The sequence below is a fragment of the Lipotes vexillifer genome, unplaced genomic scaffold (genome assembly GCF_000442215.2).
Source record: "Lipotes vexillifer unplaced genomic scaffold, Lipotes_vexillifer_v1.1 scaffold995, whole genome shotgun sequence".
NCBI lineage: Eukaryota > Metazoa > Chordata > Mammalia > Artiodactyla > Lipotidae > Lipotes > Lipotes vexillifer.
In genome coordinates this window covers 2,221,517-2,240,215 of record NW_006785389.1, presented here as the reverse complement: position 1 = coordinate 2,240,215, position 18,699 = coordinate 2,221,517, and positions in this window count along the sequence as shown.

Below are 18,699 nucleotides of genomic sequence, written 5' to 3'. Positions count from 1 at the left end.
AATATAATGTAAAATAGTTCTGTGGTGGTGAATGTTATGATTAGGAATGATTGGTATTAGTAACACGATTAGTATTGTGATGTATAGCTTTTTTTGGATTAGTGGCTCTTTGAGTAGGTAAGATTGGCTGGCTATTAGTATTAGGGGAAGGAGTCATATTGTTAGGATTAGTAATGGTAGGGAGAGGAAGTCAGAGAAGAATGTTAATGAGATGTTGAGGCTATTGTCGTTGAATTGGTTAAGAAGAAGTAGGCTTGTGAGACTAATTAGTAGACTGCGGGTTGTGGAGTTAATTCAGATTATACTACTTTTTCTTGAGGCTCAGCGGCCATTGTTCACGGGCCCAGCTGCTCCACAGTATGTGGGATCTTCCCGAACCGGGGCACGAACTCGTGTCCCCTGCATCGGCAGGTGGACTCTCAACCACTGCGCCACCAGGGAAGCCCTATACTACTTTTTGATAGCCAAGTTAGGGGTGTTAGTATGATTGTGGGGATGATAAATTTTAGCATTGGAGAAGATTGGGGTTTTGTATGTAATCAATTCCATATTTGTTTGATACCATTACCAATAAGGCTAATACGCGGGCTGCTTCGCAGGCCGCGAATACCAGTAAGGTGATTGGTATTATGCTGGCTAAGGTGAAATGTGAGTTTAAGGTTGTCAGGGCTGCTAGGATGAATAGTGACAGTATCATGCTGTCTAGGCATTGTAGTGAGAATATTAGGTGGGACAGATATATTAGTGACCCTATGAGGGATATAGTGAAAGCTATGATAATATTTATATGTACTAAGGACACTTGGTAATTATGAGTTTAACCATAATCTAATGAGTCGAAATCACTTGTTTTATTTTAAACTAAATACCATATTCAGCTCATTCCAATCACCTTTGAGTTCATTCATAGGCCAGGCTAACTGCTAATAATGAGATTAAAAATAGGGCTATGGTAAGTATTGTTTTTAGGTTGTCTAGGTCGAAAAGGAGGAAGGTGATCGCTACTAGGAAAAATTTTATGGAAAAGCATAGGCGGGCGGATCCTATAGGGTCAAATCTGCATTCCTAGGGGCTTGTTTTTTCTGTGTGTTTAGTTGAGGAAGTCAGAAGGCGATAAGTACGAGTAATGAGGCTAGTGTTGTGTTTGTTAATAGGGTCAGTATTAGGTTTATTGTTCTTTTTCGGGGTGTACCGAAACTAGCTGATTGGAAGTCAGTTATACTAATTAATGCTAAAAGGACTATGAACCTCATCAATAGACAGATGCATAAAGAGGCATACAACGTCTACAGAATGTCAGTATCAATCAGCAGCTTCGAAGCCGAAGTGGTGGTTGGATGTGAAGTGGAATTTTAATTGGCGTAGGAAACAAACAATAAGGAAAGTAGACCCAATAATTACATGTAGTCCGTGGAATCCTGTGGCTATGAAGGAAATTGATCTGTAGACTCCATCTGAGATCGTAAACGGGGCTTCGTAATACTCTGATGCTTGTAGGAGTGTAAAATAAACACCGAGGGCGATTGTAATAAGAAGGGCTTGAAGTATGTGCTTACGATTTCCTTCTATAAGGCTGTGATGGGCTCAGGTAATGGATACGCCAGAGGCCAATAGCACAGGAGTGTTGAGGAGTGGTACTTCTAGGGGGTTTAAGGGGTGAATGCCTAAGGGGTGGCCAGCACCTGCCTAATTCCGGGGTAGGGGCGAGGCTTGAGTGGTAGAAGGCTCACAAAAAGCTGGTAAAAAATAGGACTTCTGATACAATAAATAAGATTATTCCATCTCAAAGTCCCTTTTGGACGGTTGGTGTGTGGTGGCCTTGGAAAGTGCTTTCTCGAATGACATCTCGTCATCATTGATATATTGTTAGAATATTAGTTAGTAGGCCCAGTATTAGAACTGTTGAGTTGAAGTGGAATCATATGTTATGAGAAGTGCTGAAAAAGCTCCTGTGAGGGGTCAAGGACTAGGATTTACTATGTGCTACGTGTGGCTTTGGTGGGTCACTATGTATTGCTATGCAGGTATAAGCTTACTAAGAGGGTGAATATATAGGCTTGAATTATAGCAACAGCGAATTTGAGGATGGGGAGTAGGGCGAGAATGATAAATGTAATGAGAGCCGTGAATGTACTGGTGCTTATTAGCACTAGGGTTGTCTCTTCTATTAGTAATTGTAATTAGTATTAGTAAGTGGCCTGCTGTAATATTGGCTGTTAGTCATACAGCCAGTGCTACTGGTTGGATGAATAGGCTGATAGTTTTCGATAATTTCTAGCATAGGGATAAGGAGGGTGGGTGTGCCTTGTGATGAGAAGTGGGCTAGGGATGCTTTTGTTTTATTACGGAAACCTGTAATGATGGCACTGGCTCATAGGGGGATGGCCATTCCCACATTCATTGAGAGCTGTGTGGTGGGGGTAAATTAGTGGGGTAATAGTCCAAGGAGATTGGTTGAGCCAATAACTAGAATGAGTGATATTAGTATTAGTGATCAGGTTTGTCCTTTATGATTATGGATACCTATTATTTGTTTTGATGTGAGTTGAATTAGTCATTGTTGAAGGGAAATTATGCAATTATTAATTAGTCCTTTTGATGTTGGAAATAAAATACTTGGGAATATAATGATTAGAACGACTACAGGGAGGCCTATTATTGGGGTTATGAAAGGGGCAAATATATTTTCGTTCATACTGTTTCTCAAGGGGCAGGTTGTTTTTGCACTTTAGTGAGTGCTGATTTTGGGTTGGGGTAGTAGATGTGTTTTGAGATTTTTAGTTGAAATATAATAAATAATGTTAGAAATATAGATGAAATAGTAGTAAATCATGTTGATATATCTAGTTGTGGCATGCTATCAAGGAGAACTTTAGCTTTCAGTCTTTAATTTAAAAGGTTAACACTAATCTAGCTTCTTAATGAGTTTATAGCATAGACGTGGATCATTTTTCAATCATGTTGATATATCTAGTTGTGGCATGCTATCAAGGAGAACTTTAGCTTTCAGTCTTTAATTTAAAAGGTTAACACTAATCTAGCTTCTTAATGAGTTTATAGCATAGACGTGGATCATTTTTCAAAGTATTTTAGGGGCACTAGCTCAAGGACAGTTGGCATGAAGCTATGGTTTGACCCACAGATCTCTGAACACTGTCCGTAATACAAGCCTGGTCGTGTTGATATTAGGGTTGTTTGGTTTAGGTGCCCTGGGATTGAGTCTGTCTTTAGGCCTAAGGAGGGTACCGCATGAGTGTAATACGTCTTCGGAGGACATTAGTATTTGGATTGTTATCTCTATAGGTAAAACTACTCAGTTATCTACTTCTAGCAGTCGTAGCTCTCCTGGTTTTAGGTCTGGTGTTGGGATTATATAGGAATCAAAATTTAGGTCTTCGTGGTCTGTATATTCATAGCTTCAGTATCATTGGTGGCCTATAGGTTTTACAGTAAGAGATGGATTGTTGATTTCATCTATTATATAAAGGATTCGTAATGATGGCAAGGCAATTAAGATTAAGATAATAGCCGGTAGGATAGTCCAGATAGCTTCTACTTGTGCATCTATTGTGCTAGTATGTGTTAGCTTAGTTGTAAGTATTAGCGTAATAATATAGAGAACTAAGGAGCTAATTAGGAAAACAGTTATCAGTGTGTGGTCTTGAAAATGTAGCAATTCTTCTATCATGGGTGATGTTACGTCTTGAAAACCTAGTTGGAAGGGATATGCCATAGAGTATACAAGACTTTCACTTGTGACTTAACTTCGACAAAATTATGTAAAATTTTACTAATACCTCGTTCATGAAGAAAGACATAGCGGCTATGAAACCAATAAAAGAGGGTTCGATTCCTTCCTTTCTTGGCTACTTTAGAATAATGTAGGTTGGCTATTCAAATGTATGGTATGGTGGAGGAGATCCATTTAACCACTCTAACTTTGTAGTAGTAAGTTCTACTGTTAATACTTCTCCTTTGGATGTGAATACCTCTCAGATAATGAAGACTATCAGTATGACCGCTGTTAATGAGATGAATGAGCCTATTGATGAAATAGTATTTCATGTTGTATAGGCGTCTGGATAGTCAGAGTATCATCGAGGCATGCCAGATAAGCCTAGAAAATGTTGTGGGAAGAAGGTTATGTTGACACCCACGAATATGATCACGAAGTGAATTTTTGCTCATGTTGAGTGTACATCCTGAGAGTAGTGGAAATCAGTGTACAAATCCTCCTATGATAGCAAAAACAGCTCCCATTGAGAGCACATAGTGAAAGTGTGTGGCTACATAGTAGGTATCATGAAGGACAATGTCTAATGATGAATTATCTAGGACAGTACCTGTTAGTCCGCCGACTGTGAAAAGGAAGATGAAACCTAAGGCTCACCTCATGTCCGGGGACCATTTAATATTGCCTCCATGGAGTGTTGCCAGTCAGCTAAATACTTTTACCCCTGTAGGTATAGCAATAATTATAGTGGCTGATGTAAAGTATGCTCGCGTATCAACATCTATACGTACTGTGAATATTTGATGGGCCCATATGATAAACCCTAAGAACCCGATTGATATTATAGCTCATACCATACTCATATACCCGAAAGGCTCTTTTTTACCTGAGTAATAGGTTACAATGTGTGAGATCATTCCAAATCCAGGTGGGATTAAAATGTATACTTCAGGGTGTCCAAAGAATCAAAATAGATGTTGATATAAGGTTGGGTCTCCTCCTCCCGCAGGATCGAAGAAAGTTGTGTTCAGGTTTTGATCAGTTAATAGCATGGTGATTCTGGCTGCTAGGACAGGTTAGGATAGTAGAAGCAATACTGCTGTGATTAGTACTGATCATACGAATAGTGGTGTTTGGTACTGGGTTATAGCGGATGGTTTTATGTTGATGATAGTAGTGATAAACTTAATAGCCCCGGGCTTCCCTGGTGGCGCAGTGGTTGAGAGTCCCCCTGCCGATGCAGGGAACACGGGTTCGTGCCCCGGTCTGGGAAGATCCCACATGCCCAGAGTGGCTGGGCCCGTGGGCCATGGCCGCTGGGCCTGAGCGTCCGGAGCCTGTGCTCCGCAACGGGAGAGGCTGCGGCAGTGAGAGGCCCGCGTACCGCAAAATAACAAAACAAAAAAACAAACGAACAACCAAAAACTACAATGAGATATCAATCACACCAGGGAAAAAAAAAAAAAAAAAAAAAAAATTAATAGCCCCAAGAATTGAGAATACACCAGCTAAATGTAGAGAAAAAATAGTAAGGTCAACTGAAACTCCTGCATATGCTAAGTTTCCAGCTAAGGGTGGATATACAATTCAACCTGTACCCACACCGGCTTCAACTATTGATGATGCTAGTAACAGTAGGAAAGAAGGAGGGAGTAATCAGAAACTCATATTGTTTATACAGGGAAAAGCCATATTGGTCGCCCCAATTATTAGGGGTACTAGCCAGTTACCAAACCCGTCAATTATAATGGGTATAACTGTAAAGAAAATTTTTACAAATGCGTGGGCCGTTACTACCACGTTGTAAATTTGGTCATCTCCGAACAGTGTTCTGGGTTGGCCTAGTTCAGCGCGAATTAATAAGCTTAGGCCTGTGCCCACCATTCCGGCTCAAGAGTCAACTAGTAAGTATAAAGTACCAATGTCTTTGTGGTTGGTTGAGAATAATCAGCAATTTATGAACATAGGTAAAATGGCTGAGCAGGCATTAGACTGTAAATCTAAAGACAGAGGTTAAGTCCTCTTTTTGCTAAGTCCTGTGGTGAATTGATCATTTTGAATTGCAAATTAAAGGAAGCAGCTTCAGCCCTGCCAGGACTTCTCCCACGTTTCTTTTCTCGTTGCTGGAGAAGTAGATTGAAGCCAGTTGATCAGGGTATTTAGCTGTTAACTAAAAGTTCATGGGAGATGGATCCCTCCCACCTAGTGAGGATTTAGCTTAATTAAAGTGTTTGATTTGCATTCAATTGATGTAAGATACAGTCTTACAATCCTTATTAGGCAGGAATTAAGTAAATTGTTCTTGCTTAAGGCTTTGAAGGCTCCTGGTCTGGTTTAACCTAAATTACTATTCTAGGATTGACAGTATTGGTGTGAGAGGTAGAAGTATTGTGGATACTGCGATTATGGTTGATAAAAGGATTATTTGTTTAGTAGAGTTGAATTGTCATTTTATCTTCATGTTGTTTGTAGAGGGGAATAAGGTCAGTGCTGTGGAGTATGTGAGTTGTATGTAGAAGTACAGGTTGAGCAGTGCTGTGGTAGTTATGAGTGTGGGTAGGATAATAGTATTGTTTTTTGTTATTTCTTGAATAATCGTTCATTTAGGCATGAATCCTGATAGTGGTGGGAGTCCTCCTATTGAGAGTAGGAGGGTGGTACATCAAAATGCTTATATTTTATATAAAGTTCTCCAAAGATAGTCCAGGTAAGCACGTACAAAGTGAGCAGCAAGTCACTATGACCCCTACAGAGTTGGGAAAGAATGCTGTTTTTTTTTTTTCTTTGCCGCGCTGCGCGGCATGTGAGACCCTAGTTCCCCAACCAGAGATCGAACCTGCGCCTCCTGCATTTGAAGTGTGGAGCCTTAACCACTGGACCTCCAGGGAAGTCCCAAGAATGCTGTTCTTTTAAGAAGTTACGTTGCTAGAGTCAGAAGAAAGGAGAAAAAATTGATCTTTACCGTCAAGCAGGCACTCCCATCTTTGAGGAGCTCTGGTTAATGTGTAATGCAGATTCACACTGCACATTAGGGAGGGAGGGAGAAGGCCCAAACAAACACAGAGAATTTTATGTTTAATTTTTTCTTGTCCTGCCTTAAAATATAAATTTTATTTCATCACTGTGAACTTGCTAAAATCATTTACATGTTCTAGAAATGTGTTAGTTTCCTTGGATTTCTTACACAATCATGTCATATACAACAACAACAAAAATTGCTTTACTTCTTCCTTTCCAGCCTTTATGTTTTCCTTATTTAATGTTAACTATACTGACTAGGATCTCTAGTACTTAACAGTGAGACATGCTGTCCTTAAGAGTACAGTCCAGTAAAGTTTTAGAACTGTATATTTATGTAAGCCATACTCTAATCCACACAATATTTTCATCTCCCCATATATTTCCTTCATGTCCCTCTCCAGTTAGTACCCCAGAGGTGACAACCATTGTTATATGATATCTGTCACTTTAGATTATCCAGTATAATCTTGAATAAAAGTGAGAATGGACATACTTGCTTTGCTCATGATACCAAGAAATAGCATTCAATATTTCACCATTAAATGTGATCTGATGCCCTTTATCTGATTGAGGGCAATCTGATTGAGGGCACTCTATTCCTAGTTTGCTGAGTTTTTGTCATGAGTGGGCATTATATTTTATCAAATACTCTACATGCATGTATTGTCATGATGGTATTTTTTTTACCTTTGTTCTGTTGGTTTCCCCACTTGACTATTTTGTTCCTTTTTCTTGGTTTAATTTGCTTTCCTTTTCCCTGGCTTCTTGAGGTAGAAGCTTAGGTCATTAACTTTTTTTTTAAGATTTATTTATTATTTAGTTATCAATTTTATCTATTTTTGGCTGCATAGGGTCTTAGTTGCGGCACGCAGGATCTTTGTTGAGGCATGCGGGATCTTTCCTTGTGGCCCGGGCTCTTCGTTGTGGTACTCGGGCTTCTCTCTAGTTGTGTTGTGAGGGTTTTCTCTTCTCTAGTTGTGGCGCACATGTTCCAGGGCTCTGTAGTTGGCGGCATGTGGGCTCTAGTTGAGACGCGTGAGCTCAGTAGTTGTGGCATGTGGGCTTAGCAGCCTTGTGGCATATGGGATCTTAGTTCCCTGACTGTGGATTGAACCCATGTCCCCTGCATTGCAAGGCGGATTCTTTACCACTGGACCCAGGAAGTCTCTGGGTCATTAATTTTAATCCTTCCTTTCTGATGCTTGCATTTATAGCTACACATTTTCCCTTAAGCCTATTTTAACTGCATCCTGCACATTTCCATATGTTATATTTTCATTAGCGGTCAGTTCTTTGAATATGTGAAACTGATTTCTTCTTTGATTTGTAAAATACACTGTTTAATTTCTAAATATGAGGAGATTTTTATTATTGATGGCCAGATTAATTCCATTGTGGTCAAATAACATATTCTGTATGTATCCAGTCCTTTTAAATTTATTGAGAAATGTCTTTATGAGACAGCATATGATCTATTTTAGTGAATGTGTATTCTGCTCTTGTTAGGCATAGTGCTTGATAAATGTCAATTAAGTCGAGTTGCTTAGTTGTGTTGCACACTTTATTCTCATGGATTTTCATGTTTACTTGTTCTGTCAGCTACTGACAGAAGAGTGTTAAAATCTCCAACCATTACTGGATTTCTTTATATTTTTTTAATCAATTCTTTTTTTTTTCTAGTTTTATTGACATATAATTGACATGTAAAATTGTATTACATTAAGCTGTACAACATTATGATTTGATATATGTATATATTTTGAAATATTTACCACAATAAGTTTAGTTAAAATCTATCACCACATAGCCATAATTTTCTATTTTTTGTGATGAAAACTTAAAGTTTTTATGAAGCTAGTGTAACTTTATTTTTTTATTGAAGTATAGTTGACTTACAATGTTATATTAGTTTCAGGTGTACAAAATAGTGATTCAGTATTATAGATTATATTCCATTTAAAGTTATTACAAAACAATGACTGTATTTCCCTGTGCTGTGCAATATATCCTGTTGCTTATCTATTTTATACATAGTAGTTTGTATCTCTGAATATTTTTTATCAATTTTTGCTTCATGTATTTTGAAGCTATGTTACTGGGCTTATGACATGGCAGATTGTTCGGTCTTCCTATTGAACGTACACTTTTTTTTTTTTTAATATTTATTTATTTGGCTGCACCGGGTCTTCATTGCCACATGCGAAGATTGCATGTGGGATCTAGTTCCCTGACCAGGGATCGAACCCAGGCCCCCTGCATTGGGAGCGCAGAGCCTTAGCCACTGGACCACTAGGGAAGTCCCACATGTCTTTTTCTTTATTTTTACTTTCAACTCACTTGTTGAAATGTTAAAGTGAGTCTCTTGTAAACAGCATTTAATTGGGTTTTGTTTGTAATCCATTTTGGCAGTCTTATTTCTTAATTTGTTCAGTAAATTTGTATTTATTATATAATTACTGATATGTTTGGGTTTATGTCTGCCATCTTGTTATTCTGTTTGTCTCATCTGGTCTTTGTACCTTTGTTTTTCCATTCTGCCTTCTTTTGGATTAATTGGGTATTTATTCCATTTCATCTCCTTTTATTTCTTCTTAGCTTTATGTCTTTGTAATACTGTATAATCTTATGTTTTATTTGCTCTAAGGTTAACAATACAAATTTTATCTTATAATAATCTACCTGGAATTAATATTATGCCACTTAATGTAAGAACTTATATATTAGTATAATTGCAGTTTTCCCTGTTGTCATATATATCACTTTTACATATTATATAAGTCCATTGTGCATTATTTTTTTGTTTGTTTGTTTTTCTTTTTTTTTGCGGTACGCGGGTCTCTCACTGTTGTGGCCTCTCCCGTTGCGGAGCACAGGGCTCCGGACGCGCAGGCTCGGGACGCGCAGGCTCAGCGGCCATGGCTCACGGGCGCAGCCACTCCGCGGCATGTGGGATCTTCCCGGACCGGGGCACGAACCCGTGTCCCCTGCATCGGCAGGCGGACTCTCAACCACTGCGCCACCAGGGAAGCCCTATGCATTGTTGTTATTCTTGCTTTATACAGTCACCAGCATTTTAAAGAAATTTAAAAGTAATTTTGTACAATATTCTTTTCCTAGTTAATTAGTTTTGGGGTTGCTCTTCATTCCTTTCTGCAGATCCAGGCTTCTGTCTTTGATGGTTTCCTTTCAGGCTAAAAAACATGCTGTACCCGGAGGAGACTTCAGATGAGTCTGTCATCATTCTAAAGTCTTGGGGGCTTCCCTGGTGGCGCAGTGCTTGAGAGTCCGACTGCCGATGCAGGAGACGCGGGTTCGTGCCCCGTTTCGGGAGGATCCCACATGCCGCGGAGCAGCTGGGCCCGTGAGCCATGGCCGCTGAGCCTGCGCGTCCGGAGCCTGTGCTCCGCAAATGGGAGAGGCCACAACAGTGAGAGGCCCGCATAACGCAAGAAAAAAAAAAATAAATAAATAAAGTCTTGGCTGCTTCTTCTGTCATTCCAGCCTGGATGAGGCTCCCACATGTGTCTCACTTCTCTCTGGGAGGGAGGTGCAGTTCATGAACTGTTTTTAAGGGAGCAGAGAGCATCTACAGGGAACAAATTAATGACATTAGAACTGATGGTTCAGTTCCTGTGTCTCTGGGTTTGGTGCTTTAAAGTTTAAACCCACACTGCCTGTGACCTTTCACTTTTTTGATTCTGTTTTGGTAAGTGTTTAATACGGGCTCAACAAAAAAGTTACATTAAAGAAATGGAAATTAAGTGGGGGAGGGGGTAAAATGGAAATCTGGTTTTCATGTATAGTTTTCCCCCAGAGACTGTCATTTAGAATGACTTTACTAGCTGTATTTATCATACATTGAAGTATGTAATGACATGCTAAAAAATATTATGTCAAACGTCAGAATCATAAGATTTTCTCTGCAGGTTGCTGCCCTTGAACAGTAAACATCTATTAGGGTAAGGACTACATTATATCCATATCTGGCTTCTTTATTCTCAGTTCAGATTACTTAACTCAGTAAATGTTTGTTACATATCAGGTTATATATCTAACAGATGTAACATGCCATATTTCAGCGCTTTGCAAATACCACCATCCAAGTTACTTCTATTATTATGATCTTTCTTGTACTGATTCGGTTCTAGCTTTCTTACTTAAAAATCACATATCAGTAATTTCTCCCCAAGATCAGACTGCCGTTACCCTGGTTGAGATTGAGGCAGACATTTACAATAATTGACACTCTGCTTATTTATACAGATGATGAGTGTCAGTCATTATTTGTTAATTTTACTAGATTAACTCTCAGAGGGTAACCTTATGCTAGAGTTTTGAGGTTGCTTTACTGTCACCATAGAGTATTAGCAACAGAAATTACCTGTAGATAAAAAATTAACATGGATGATAATTGATTTAATAACCAGAAGAATAGTTTTTGCAAGATAATAATAAAATTTAAATGCTACTGTTATAAATTTCAGACCTTAGGGATATAACATTTGCCAGGAAATAAATGTACATACCTATACTCCTGCTGTTATGAAGGATAATGGTGGAAGGGGAGAGGCTTCTAGTTAGACATGTAATCTTCTAAAACCCAGGTTATGCAGGCAGTTGATAGAAGCCAGTACTAGAAAGGAATATTGGCTGAATGCAGTAGTGAAAAGATAGAGGGTCAAGGGTTAAAAGAAAACATCAGCTGTTGGCTTTTCCTCCATTTTGTTAAACGATGTTCAGTTTCAGGTACCTGCTTTGTTATTGAGTTTCATCATCAGGATTATGTTAGTTACCTTTCAGTTTTATTGTTATATCATTTCTTATGACTGTAGAGTGATAGGGAATAAACTACTCTATGTAAAAACAACAACAAAACGTGCTGTAGTATTTCTTGTGATATGCTCAGATGATGAAAAATTCTCTCCAAGTTGTGTGTGTGTGTGTGTGTGTGTGTGTGTGTGCGTGTGCATGCATGCGTGCCTAAAAATGTCTTTATTAAGGCTTCATTTTGGAAGGATTTTTTTCTTGGATATAAAATTTTAGGTTTTTTCTTTCAGCTTTAAAGATGTTTGTCTTGGGGCTTCCCTGGTGGCGCAGTGGTTGAGAGTCTGCCTGCTGATGCAGCGGACACGGGTTTGTGCCCTGGTCCGGGAAGATCCCACATGTCGCGGAGCGGCTAGGCCCGTGAGCCATGGCCGCTGAGCCTGCGCGTCCGGAGCCTGTGCTCCACAATGGGAGAGGCCACAACAGTGAGAGGCCGTAGTACCGCCAAAAAAAAAAAAAAAAAAAAAAAAGATGTTTGTCTTTTGTTTCCTTGTTTCCATTGTTTCTTGTGGGAAGTCAGCTGTTTTCCTTCTTGTTGTTCCATGAATATAATCTGTTGTTTTCTTCTAATTACTTTTAAGATTTTTACTTTTTATTTGGTTTTCAACAGATTATGATGTTTTAGGTGAGGTCTTCTTTGAAATGATTCTGTTTAGAGTTTGCTGAGCTTGTTGGATCTATAGGATGGTGCCTTTAATCAATCTAGGAAAACTCCCACATCTCTTCAAATATGCCTTCTGTTGCTTTCTGTCTCTCTGCTTTAACATTACACGTTACACATTAATCCTGTGTCAGATGCTCTGTTTTTACATTCTTTTCACTTCCTTTGTATCATCATAAAGTTTTCACTTACCTGCCTTAGTTCACATTCCTTTCTTCTACTGTGTCCAGACTGCAGTTAAGTGCATTCATGGTTTACATCAGATATTATATTTTTATTTAGTTCTAGAATTTTTTTTGGTTCTTTTCTTCTTTTTGTTCCATGAAATTATTTATCATGTTTATAATAATTTAAAAATCTTTTCCTGCTACTTCTGATGTTTGGGATATCTGTTTTTGTTGACCTTTTTTTTCTTGATTATGTGTCACATTTTCCTGATTCTTACATTTCCTGATTCTAGTCACTTTTTTGTGTACTGGACACTGTGGATGATACCTTGTAGGGACTATAGATTGTTATCTTCTACTAAAGAGTGTGAATTTTGTTTTGGTAGGTGGTTAAATAATTACAAATCACCCTAATCCTGATGAGGCTTGGTTTAGGATTGATTAAGGTAGAGTTACTTTGATTTTGCTTAATCCTTGGGTGTAGCCCTTATTCTTGGGCATGGTCTTTCCTTCTGGGATGTAGCTTTCTAGGGTTTCAGCTGAATGCCTTGGGTGCTTACTGATGTTCTTTTGCCCAAGCCGAGTCAGAACTCTAATGCCTCCCAACACTGTGTAACTCCTGAAACCTCTGCTCAGAACCCTAACAGCTGTTCTTTGCCAGGCCTTTGAGAGCCTTTTCCAATACATTTGCAATTAGGGTCCAGCTAAGGACTCATGGAGAAACCCACTGCAGGTTTCTGGGTCCCCTCCTTTGCTCTGCTTGACTTTGCAAAGCCCTCCTCACAGACAATTCCATAGCCTCCTCCCTGTGGACAGGAATGTAAGGCCTCCCCACCTGGCAGGAGCACAATTGTGAACCCTCTGTCCACCTCACAGACATGTCCCAGGCACCCACAGAGCTACCAGTGCTGTGCTGGTGTCTGGGGAAGAGCAGACAATAAAGGACCAAACGAACGAGGTGATGTTAAATAGCGCTAACCAGTGCTGAGCAGCAGATAAAACAGGACAGTGAGCTGGAAAATGAGGAGGAACCCATATAGGAGGGGTGGTCAGAGAGGGTCTCTTAGAGGAGGTGACCTGGGAGTTGTGACCTGAATGATGAGAAGAAAGGGAAAGGTTGCTGTCACCTGAGACCTTGGGGATCAAAACAGACAGGTCCTCAAACAGACAGAAACTGTGTGTTAATGGGGGAAATGGTCACTTACAGGGAGAACTAAAGAAACCCAACAGAAAAAGGAACAAGGAGAGCTGTAGTAGTTTGACCCTGATTCTGAGTGCTTGGGAGGACTGAGTCAAGAGATATCCTCTTGACACTGTGAAACTTGTTTGTTAGGAAGGTTAATATGATGTCAGTTACAGGAGGAATGGACCTAACTAGGGAGGTGGATCAGAATTTGGAGATATCTAAGGATTAAAGAGAAGTGGCTGTTCAGAATATTTTATGTTTGGGATGTCTGCTTATTCCATGATGTTTCCCCTAATATGTCTTCTCCCCCTGTTTTGCTGATGACTTTTTTAGCTGATCAGTCTTCCTGTGGATTCCTCTTGTTCTGTGTGTACATTTTGTGGCTTCTCTTCTCAAAGTTCCATCTGTTCCCTTAGTTGATACTTAAAAACATCTACTTGTATTGTGCACATCTTTTTGCTTTTATCTCATCATTCTCACTCTAGAAGTTTTTTTTCCCAAGCATCTGTTTTTCATTTCCTTCCAGCATGGAAGAACAGACCTAAAAGCCAAGAGTCACCATCAACAGAGGCCATTTCTGGTGACAGATTACCCGGCAGCATTAACCTGGAAAGATACACAATGGGTGATTCCTGGTGTTCTACCGTAGCAGATGACTGGAAATCTGAGGATGAATCAGAAAAGCAGAAGATGTACAGTGTTAGTGTGGGGCCAGTGGAATATGAACAAGGGCAACTAGTGACCCCAGATGGGGATTGGGAAAATGCTGAAGTTGTGGGGAAATGCAGCTTCAATTCCGACTTTGTTTCTTCACAGAGATTTCTTATCAAAGAACATCTTAATCAAACTGACTCAGGAGTTCACAGTTTACAGCATAATTTTGTTTTTCAGAATCATCAGGAAATCTTGGTAGAAAAGAAATCCTGTAAAGGCAATCCATGTGGAAAAGTACTGGAAAAATTGTGTAAGTTGAATGAGCACGGTAAAGATACCAAACAGAGCATATACTTTTCTACATATGAGATAATTAATACTGGAGAAAAATGTTAGGGATATAAGGAAAGTCGGGATTTTTTTGCCCATAGGTCACACCTCTCTCAGTTCATGAGAACTCATGGTAGGGAGAAATCCTATGAATGTAATGAATGTGGGAAAGCCTTTAGGAAGCTTTCATCTCTTTCTCACCATCTAAGAAATCTCAGTATAGAAAAAGCCTATGAATGTAATGAATGTGGGAAATCTTTCTGGCAGTGTTCACCTCATTTTGCACCAGAGAATTCACACTGTTGAGAAACCTTATAAATGTAATAAATGTGGAAAATCTTTTAGCCAAAATTCTCACCCTAATGTACATCAGAGAACTCATACTAGAGAGAATCCCTATAAATGTGATGAATGTAGAAAATCCTTCAGTGGACGGTGTAATCTTGATGTGCACAAGAGAACACATACTGGAGAGAAACCCTACAAATGTAATGAATGTGGGAAAACTTACAGTTTTCATTTATCCTTCACGCAACATAAGAAAACACACACTGGAGAGAAAACGTATGAATGTCATCAGTGTGGGGAAGCTTTCAATCAAGGTTCTAACTTTATTGGGCACCAATGAACTCATACCAGGGGGAGGAAATTACACATTTCATTTTAATTCACAAAAGCTATACAAGAATATGTAGATTTTGTCTTTTTTAACCATTTCCAGAGAAGGGCTGAGACTGGGTGCTATTTGATACCTGGGTAAATTGCCAATGAAAAACAATTAGTAAAATCAAAACTCCCTTCAATAATACTAGTTAATACAATAAACCAGTGTGGGAAAGACCGTTGCTGAGAAGTCAGAATAGGTTGATGATATTTGACTCAAAGACTGAATGTACTATTTCAAAGAGCCAGAGTGCTATGATTTACTTCTTTGTTTTCCAATGCTAGAAGGTTAGGGTACTTCTAATTTGTTTCAGGAAGTCACCATAAACTGTTATTATGAACACTGTGTAGAAATATGGAAAGCACCTGTAATGTGTACTGAGAAGTGCAGAATTGTTGTGGCTGTGTTATCCTATGTGTGCATCTGGACAAGGGTTTAGAAGAAAACAGAAATGAACATAGCTAATTTAATAAGAGTCTGGGAATGCTGGGCCTTCTTATGTTTCTCTAAAAATTGGTACAGTTTTACAACAAATAAAAATACAAGGAGGAGGGGCTTCCCTGGTGGCGCAGTGGTTGAGAGTCCGCCTGCCGATGCAGCAGACACGGGTTCGTGCCCCGGTCCGGGAAGATCCCACATGCCACGGAGCGACTGGGCCCGTGAGCCATGGCCGCTGAGCCTGCGCATCCGGAGCCTGTGCTCCGCAGTGGGAGAGGCCACAGCAGTGAGAGGCCCGCATACCGCAAAAAAAATAAAAGTAAAAAATAGGGCTTCCCTGGTGGCGCAGTGGTTGAGAGTCCGCCTGCCGATGCAGCAGACACGGGTTCGTGCCCCGGTCCGGGAAGATCCCACATGCCACGGAGCGACTGGGCCCGTGAGCCATGGCCGCTGAGCCTGCGCGTCCGGAGCCTGTGCTCCGCAACGGGAGAGGCCACAACAGTGAGAGGCCCGCGTACCCCCAAAAAAAAAAAAAAAAAAGTAAAAAATACAAGGAGGAGAAAGAAGCTCAAATGTCAGTCTGAATCATTAGAAATGGGTGCACTAAAGTAGCAAAAACAAGAAGAAATGGAAATAAATTTAGTGCTAAACACAAGAAATTAGAAAAAAATATTTCTAATCAAGGCAGAAACAAGGATGTAATAGTGATAAAAGGAGAAAATACATGGTAAATGATGATTCTGAGAAAAACAAACTATAAATTCAAAACTATAAATTCCAAACGATCAAGAAAAATAACACACAAATTTGCACCATTGGGAATGAAAAGGGAAATAAACATAGAATTATATCATAAGATTTGTAAATTTTTGTGTTAACACACTTGAAAAACTTAGATGAAAAAGATAGCTTTTTAGGAAAACATAATATTGACTGAAGAAGACACAGAAAACCTAATAGAATAAACATTTCAGAATAAATTGAAAAAGTTCTCAGGGAATTACTCCACAAAATTTCAAGCCCAAGCTATTTTACCACTGAATTATTTCCACCTTCAAGAAATAGAAAACTCTTTGATATACAGCTATTCCAGAAGATATAGAAAGTTGAATGCTACCTCTTTTGTGATACCAGTCTGTCAAAGCTCAAAGAAAGAAAAAGTCCAATATCTCGCAGGAATATTAATGCAAAAGTTCCAGATCAGACGTTACAGCGAGTACACCTGGATTTAGGAACAATCATTCCAGTACACGGGTACTTTGTATTGGGAAATATACAACTACCATGCTCCATTTTAATCAAGCAGTGGAGAAAAACAAGTCATCTCAATGATTAATGAAAAAGAAGCTGATAAAATTTAATATTTATTATTTCGGGGGAGAAAAAAACCCTAGTAATGGAAAAAGTATTTTTTTGTTTGTTTGTTTGTTTTTGCGGTACACGGGCCTCTCACTGTTGTGGCCTCTCCCGTTGCGGAGCACAGGCTCCGGACGCGCAGGCTCAGCGGCCATGGCTCACGGGCCTAGCCGCTCTGCGGCATGTGGGATCTTCCTGGACCGGGGCATGAACCCGTGTCCCCTGCATCGGCAGGCGGACTCCCAACCACTGCACCACCAGGGAAGCCCGGAAAAAGTATTTTTATAATATGATGATATCAGGCTCAATGGTGGCACTAGAGCTGAGGTTGGCAAACTAGGGCCCACAGGCCAAATCTGGCCCATGTGTTTTTGTAAGTAAAGTTTTGTTGGAACATAGCATGTACCCACTCATTTTCATGTTGTCGGTAGCTGCTTTTATGAGGTAGAGTAGCTGTGAAAGAGGTCGCATGGCCTGAAAAGCCAAAATGCCAGAAAAGCTTTGCCAATCCCTGATCTAGAGCCGTTCTTATGTATGAGCAGGCAGTTCACAAAAGTAGTACATGTGGACAATAAGTACATGGAAAAGTGTATGAGCTCATCAATAATCAAAGAGATATAAATAAAAATGATAAAAGTATATACTTGGGCACCTGTTATGAGGTAGGCAGTATCCCAAGCACTCAGTCTAAGTAACCTCATTTAATACAAAATTCCTAGTAAGGAATTTCTGTTTAGACTGCAGAAAATTCAGTCCCAGGAGGCTAACTGACAGGTAAAGACTGGCAAGGATTTTAAAAGACTGTGTTGGATGTAGGCAAAACTAGTAGGGAAATGGACCCTGTTATTCAGCACCCATGGATGGTTATATGGGTGCACCCTCTTTATAGGGTGGTCAGGTTAGAAGTGTCCATATGTAAAGTATGCTCATGAGTTGATTCAGCAGTCTCACCCGTGGAAATAACTGCCCAGTTATGAACGCACACGGGCCTAGGACCTTTGTTATAGCACGGTTTGTAACAGCAAAATAAGAAATGCTCACCAATAGGAGAATGTTTAAGTAACTATGGTGCAGAAATTAAATGGCATATTGTTGGGAGACAAAATTAGGTTCATAACAACCTGGATGATCCCAACTCTATGAAACCATAAATCTCAGGGGAACTCTGTGGAAGAATGTCACCCACATGTTGACATTGATTATCTATGGGTAATGGGACTTTTAAGCAATGTTTGCTCTACCTTTTCCTAAGCGATTTTGTTTACAGTGAATGTGTACCATTTGATACACATGCAGCTTACTTATTCAGCACAATTCCCAGAATAAGTAACTTCTCAGCCTGTGTCTGGTTTCTGCCTGCCTCTGAATGCTCCCACCATAGCACTGTCCCAGGTGTTCACCCTGCTTGGCTTGCACTGGCCCTGTTCTGGTTCCTGGAATCTTGTTAAGGTGCCTGCAAACGTTTTTCCCTCCATCTGGAACCACAGTCCACCCAGCATAACCTTTGGGAAGCTGAGACCCATCCTTCTGGTCTGGGCTTAAACATCACTTTAGAAAGGACATTCATGACCAACCAGACCTAGCTGATCCTTCGTCACACCATTTATCAGAGTTTGCAAAGATTTGTTTACCTGTTTATTCTTCAAACAGCAGGTAGAATTCCTG